At 35.6% G+C, this 6,420-nt stretch overlaps 1 long non-coding RNA gene across 2 annotated transcripts; it reads left to right on the forward strand.

Annotated features, from left to right (window-relative positions):
* The first annotated feature begins 215 nt into the window (after positions 1-215).
* Positions 216-4,698, forward strand: LOC107990755 (uncharacterized). 2 transcript variants are annotated; one of them, XR_007819705.1, is made up of 6 exons: positions 216-568; positions 678-744; positions 2,848-2,913; positions 3,623-3,748; positions 3,837-3,949; positions 4,038-4,698. It is a non-coding gene; the product is annotated as an uncharacterized LOC107990755 (long non-coding RNA). The 2 variants fall into 2 exon arrangements; XR_007819704.1 differs by lacking the exon at positions 678-744.
* The last annotated feature ends 1,722 nt before the right edge of the window (positions 4,699-6,420 follow it).

Genomic DNA, 6,420 nt, shown 5'->3' on the forward strand with positions numbered 1-6,420 from the left:
ATTCTCCTTAAGGTTGATTCGGGTGATAAGGAAATTTTAGAACTATTTTTAGTTGGGTTTTAAAACATAAATTGTTTAGTTAAGTGTTGAAAAGAATGAAGAGAGGTGAAAAATGAATTTAATTGGAACTAAAGGTCATTTTGGTCATTTTATTATTATTATTATTAAAAAAAAAGAGGAAAGGAGTTTTCTTCTTCTTGATTCTTCTCCTTCACTCACGATCTTCTTCCTCCTTCCTCTCTAAACAAGTTCTCACACCCGACCTCTCTCCCCCCCTCCTTCTCGATTTTTTGCTTCATCTCTCCCTCTCTTCTTCTCCTTCACGTCGACGCCACCACCAAGCCGACAACCCTCCTCTGACATTGGACGATGACCAGTGTGTCACGCCAATCACCATCGACGTTTAAATCTTCCCTACCATCAATTGAACTTCGACTGTTCTGTGTCGTTCCGTCCGAGATCGTTGAGTCGAGCCGGCTTGGAGTCGCACCGTGCTTTTTACTGCCCATAGATCGTCGTGCTAGGCCACCCTCTGCCATCGCTAGCCTCGACGGAATCGGAAGTTGAGGTCAGTTTTAGTTGTTTGACGATTTTTGTGGTTTGGTTTAATTAAAGATCTTTAATACCCAGTAGCTTCTGGCTTTGAATGACTAGTTTCTATCATGTTTTGATGTAAGATTGAAGATTTGTCGTGTTGATTAGTTGCTGTCCAGCGGGTTCGATAAGGATTTTGTCAAGATTTAGGTAATTAGTAAAGGTGAAATTATTAACATGTGAAATAGAGTTTTGGGTAAGATTTGCTTAAGTTAATTGTATGTTTTGAAGAGTTTCGACTACCCATTCAGTTTCAACTTTGATTTTGCTTTACCCATTTTAACTCAATGATAGATGTAGAGTTTTGGAAGATTTCTTAGCTCTAAGGTTAAAGAAGAAGGGGAAAAACTCAAAGAAAATTTCAATCATGGCAGATTTTTGACCCACTCTGCACACTTCTGGTTTTTATTTCGATTTGAGCTAGACAAAAAGAATTAAGAAGTAAGGTTTAAAGTTTCTGAAATCTAATTCATTTTCGAACAAATTTAATGAAGGAAGCTTCAGCAAATTCTGAGGTCCATTGGGTGAATTTTGACAGAAAAGACAGAGCATGTGTTTTTAATGCAAACTCAAAAGATCTCTGTTATTTTTAGTATTTTAGGATGTACCAGTGGAGTTAGGATCTCTATTTGGTATAATTGGAAAGCTTATTCAATGTACTACAACTTGTATGAAGAAATTGTGAGCTAAATATGATTAGAAGTAAGCTTAATTTTAGAAACAAGTCAGGGGATAGCAGAAAACTCCATTTTTAAACTCTCTCTACTTCGGGCCATTTTTATAGTAATTTGTTGGGAATCGTATTTTCCTTCCTTCAGCTATATTATAGAGAATATAAAAATAAAGATTTTGACATAAAGAACACTCAATTTGGTTAAGTATTGGAAGAGTTGTGATCATTTAAAGTTCATGCTGCGAATCTGAAAATGTTTTAGAAATGTGTTGTCGAGGTGATTTTGATATGGTTTTAGGTAAATTTTAGTGGGTTCTCTCATGTTTGGGTGCTTGTGTCGTTAAGAGATTAATGTGATGCTAAGGGTCCAAAGTTGGAATTTTTAAAATAGATTAAAGCATGAAGGGATAATTCAATTTAAGTCTTGGAAGAGAGAAATTGGAGTCTTTGGAACATAAAATAGTTTGAGTTGGCTTTATGAAGTATGTTGAAGATCGTTGTGGCGTTTTTCTTTGTGAAGTTAATTGATAAACCTTAATCTTTGTTTTACGCTAAATTGAAGTAGGAAAAGCGTAAAATCCCGGGGGATCGAGTAATTGATTGTGAGTGGTTTATTTTTACGCTTTTTTTATACATATACACGTTATCTCTTGATATTGCTCCTGTTTTCAATTACACTTAAACGATGTGTTTGTTCATCACGATTGTAATAATGTGCATGGCTATAACTTTTTAAAATCGTATTTGAAACTTTTACTATACTTGGTTTTGAAATATGGTTAATTGATGCTTATGGTGAACGAGAAAGTGATTTTCCTAAGCTACGTGAATGTATTTTCGTAGCGCCAGCTACGGTTGTTAGGGGATTTCGGGGCTGAAAAAGGCCATGACCGGAGATCCGAGAACCTGAGCCTAGGTGAGTATGTGGATGGAGGATTGTGATATGGCTTCGAGCCTAGCTAAACCCATGGTGGGTGGCTCTATGTGCACATAGGAGCGGTATGTTACTACCGTGGTATGTGCTAAGTATGCATGAGATTCGTTTGGTCGCGTGTTTTCTTGTGGATATGGATCATGTGTGAGCTATTCCAGGCCGTGTATTTAGTATGCTACCATGGTCGGATTGGATGGAGGTTGCTACCGTGGTATGTACTAAGTATGCGTGAGCTCCGTTTGGCCGCATGTTTCTTTGTTGATATGGACCACGTGTGAGCTATCCTTGGGTCGTATGCTTAGTATGCTATCATGGTTTGATTGGATTGGTTGAATTGGATTGGATGGAAGTTGTTATCATGGCGGGTAGTAAATATACGTGAGCTAGTTTTGACCGCATGATTCATTGGTCATGTGTGAGTTATCTTTGGTCGTATATTTAGTCACCTTGCCAGGGTTGATTGGGTACAGGTTTGTTGGCCTTACTTGTGGTTTATGGTAATATACGATTTTAACACTGTAATTATTATTTCGTTATTGATGTTATATTTAAACGGTTTGAAGATATGTTTTATGAACTTTTACCTTTTAAAACTTGCCACTCACTGAGTTTTAGCTCACGTTTTCAATGTTTTCTCCTCCCCCAGGTAGCGGCCAAGGACCAAGCATTGGTTGTGCTTTCCTGTCATTGATTGTAGTTTCCTATTCTTGTTGTATGTATCTACTTATGGGATCTATTGCATTATTGGGTGATTAGAAGAAGCGATAGTCACGATGAGAATTTGAGTTTGAGAGGTCTTTTATTAAAATTGTAATTCTTTTGTAACTAGTTCGTAGTTGAATATAAACTCTGAATGAGATTCTGAAATTGTCTGGATGAGTGTGGTGAGACACACTCGATGATATTTGAGTTTTTTAAAAGCATAGAAGTGTGATTTTATTTTATTTTCAGGTGTGGTTAATTTGTTTTTTAGAGGAGATTTTACCGAGTTTTTTTTTAGAATTTTTAGAAAATATTTTATCAATCATACGTTTAAAGAAGATTGTTTTAAAGAGTAAATTCAAACCACGATCTAGGTTAGAGGGGAAAACTTAGAATGGGGTGTGACATTAAGTGTCGGTGATATGATACCGACCTAAACAAAAGTCAAAGAACACACATTAAACTAGGGTACAAATCTATCAACACGTCCCATTTTTGGTATGCAGAGGAACCTGTAATTTTTTCGAGTCAAGCACATCAAGTTTTTTACATATATGACCCAAAAAATGGTAGCAATTAGAAAGTTGTGCAAGTCGTCCAAAATAAGCGTATATGGGATGTGTCAGAAGTAGAGGATGTTGAGAATGACCACATTAATGTACTAAAAATTGTTATAAGCCACCAAGTGGATGACCACATCGAGGATGACACTCTTGCAGGACTGACGTTGATCCCACAATTGTTGAAAGACCGGTTATGCGTTATGTCATTGACGACTTCATCAACGATGTAGATGAACACATGTCACATGCAAGTGACGACGACGAATTATAGTGACAACCCACGTACCTACATATTTATGTATTTTATATTTTTTTATTGTAGCTATGTGTTCGTATTTGCTTATTGAATGTTTGTTTTCTATGTCCATAGGCATTATGTCATACAGACGTAATAATTTTCTGGAGATGGACGCTATGTTCCTCGAGTTTAAGGACGATTTAGATAACCTTGTGGGAGGTCGTCGTCCGTGAGTGACAATGCAGGTGAGTCTAAGAATTTCCTTCATTTTAACTTAGGAGTATTTCATTTTTTTTCTCTAACATTATATGTTATTATAATTTATTGAACAAGGTCACCTTCTCAACCACCTGCGACTACAACTCTTAGGAGACGTGCGCAGTCCCGACTCTTAGCATCAAGCAAGGATACATTGCAGACTCTACAATGGAGGTTGAATTCGTCGTTGCTTGTGAAGCAGCAAAAGAAGCAGTTTGGCTTAGGAAGTTCCTACATGATTTGGAAGTTGTTCCAAACATGAACTTGCCCGTCACTCTATATTGTGATAACAGTGGGGCAGTAGCCAATTATAAAGAACCTCGCAGTCACAAACGAGGGAAACACATAAAGAGGAAGTATCACCTGATACGGGAGATTGTGCAACGGGGGGATGTGATCGTCACCAAGATCGCTTTGGAACACAACATTGCTGATCCATTTACGAAGACTCTCACGGCTAAAGTGTTTGAGGGTCATCTAGAAAGTCTAGGTCTACGAGATATGTACATTAGGTAACCTAGGGCAAGTGGGAGATGTGTAATACGTATGATGATGTATTTGTATATATACGTTTTATGTAATATACTTGTACATTTTACCATTTCCAATGTTTGAAGATTACTTTATTATGTACATCCCAAAAGGACTAGAGTTTTAGTCCAAGTGGGAGTTTGTTGGGTTTTATGTCCTAAAACTCGTAGATAGTAAATATAATCAATTGACTGTTATTAATAAAGTGTTTTATTATTATTATTTCAATAAGTGTTATTGATTATATCATTAGTTTTGTCTTAATAACCTAAATCCAATAAACTAACATCCTAAGTTGTTTGATGAGTCTTGAACAGTATGTAGAGACATACGGAGATCAGTGTTCAAGATCAGCTTAAAGGGTCTATAGTATAGGGTTAAGGTTAGGTACCTTATCCGGTTAACACTATGAATACGACTCAATTTGTATTTGATACAAACACATTGATCAAATGCGTTCATGTATGCGACATGCGAGTGAGGGTATCCTATGAAATGAGTTTGCATAAGACTGGACCACGAAATAGTAATTACTAGATGCAACTCCGTTAACTAGTTGGATTTCTATTTCATTAGAATGACCTAGGTGACTTAGTCTTAATCTTGAGTGTATTATAAACTCCTGTTTTCGAGGGATTGTCCTTTAGTTTGTACGGGTGACAGTGGCCAAATTGCCGACTCAATATGTTTATAATTTTGGGGATAAAACCGAGTGGAGAGCTGGAAACATAATCATACAAGATGGAATTCACTCCTTCCCACCTTTAGGATAAGTAGATAAGTGTTCCCTTAAATGGTGTCTCTAGGACTTGAACAAATGGCCCTATCCTCTCTATGGCACTAGTGGGGTTTCTGTTTAGTGGTTGGACCATAAACAGGTTGTTCATTAGAGGAGCACTGGTATTTAAGGGCTAGAAGTAACCCAGGGGTAAAACGGTAATTTGACCCAACTGGTGTTACGAACACTTGTGAAGGACTAACTTACTGGTATTGGTCTATATCCGTAGACACAGAAATATATCTACAGTGAGAAGAGTTCAACTCTAAGTCTTTAGTGGAGTGTACACACTGTTAACGAATATTGATTAATGTAGTGAATGGGTTTAACTAATTAATTTCATATCGTTGTAGCTTCTAATCTGTAGGTCCATTAGGTCCCCTTCCTAGCTCATAAAGAGTAATGAGATTTATTTACATTGGTTGTAATTTGAAATGTTCAAATTTACTTTGGGAATTAATATAATGTATATTGATACATTATAATATAAAGTTTATATTTTAATTAGACTTTATTATATAAGTTTAATTTTGGATATGATTCAAAATTAAATTACGAGAGAATAAAATATTTGAATGAGTTCAAATATTATTTTAATGTGAATTAGATTCATATTAAAACTATAGGTTAAAATTTAATGTGTATGTGATACATATTAAAACTATAGGTTATGAAAGAAATTTATATTTGAATATGATTCAAATTTTGGATTAATTTCAATATAAGATATTTAATTTAGAAATTAATTAATTGGAGAATTAATTAATAGTTTATTTTAATTTGATTTAATTAATAATTAATTATTTTAATATATATTAATTTAATATTTATTTACTAAATTAATAGGGAACGTGGGTGGTTTTCCTATGTTCCCATATATTCTCTCAACTTTCCACTTCTTCCGTCTGAAGAAGAGGGAATTTTTGCGTAACAAAAATTTTGAGGGGTGAGTTCTGCGAAGACTGAGTTGCTCTCCCGTTCTCTCTGAAAAAAATTTCTCTGTAAAGAAAAATTTCCTCAATCCAATTTGGTTCCCACAAACCATCTCAATCAGAGAATAGGTAGATTTCCAAGTGGTGGTGCCCCAAGTTGGTGTTTGGTAGATTCAGAGTCGTCAAGGAGAGTAAGTTCTTCTTCTCTGTATTTTCT

Source organism: Cucumis melo, chromosome 3 (genome assembly GCF_025177605.1).
Source record: "Cucumis melo cultivar AY chromosome 3, USDA_Cmelo_AY_1.0, whole genome shotgun sequence".
Lineage (NCBI taxonomy): Eukaryota > Viridiplantae > Streptophyta > Magnoliopsida > Cucurbitales > Cucurbitaceae > Cucumis > Cucumis melo.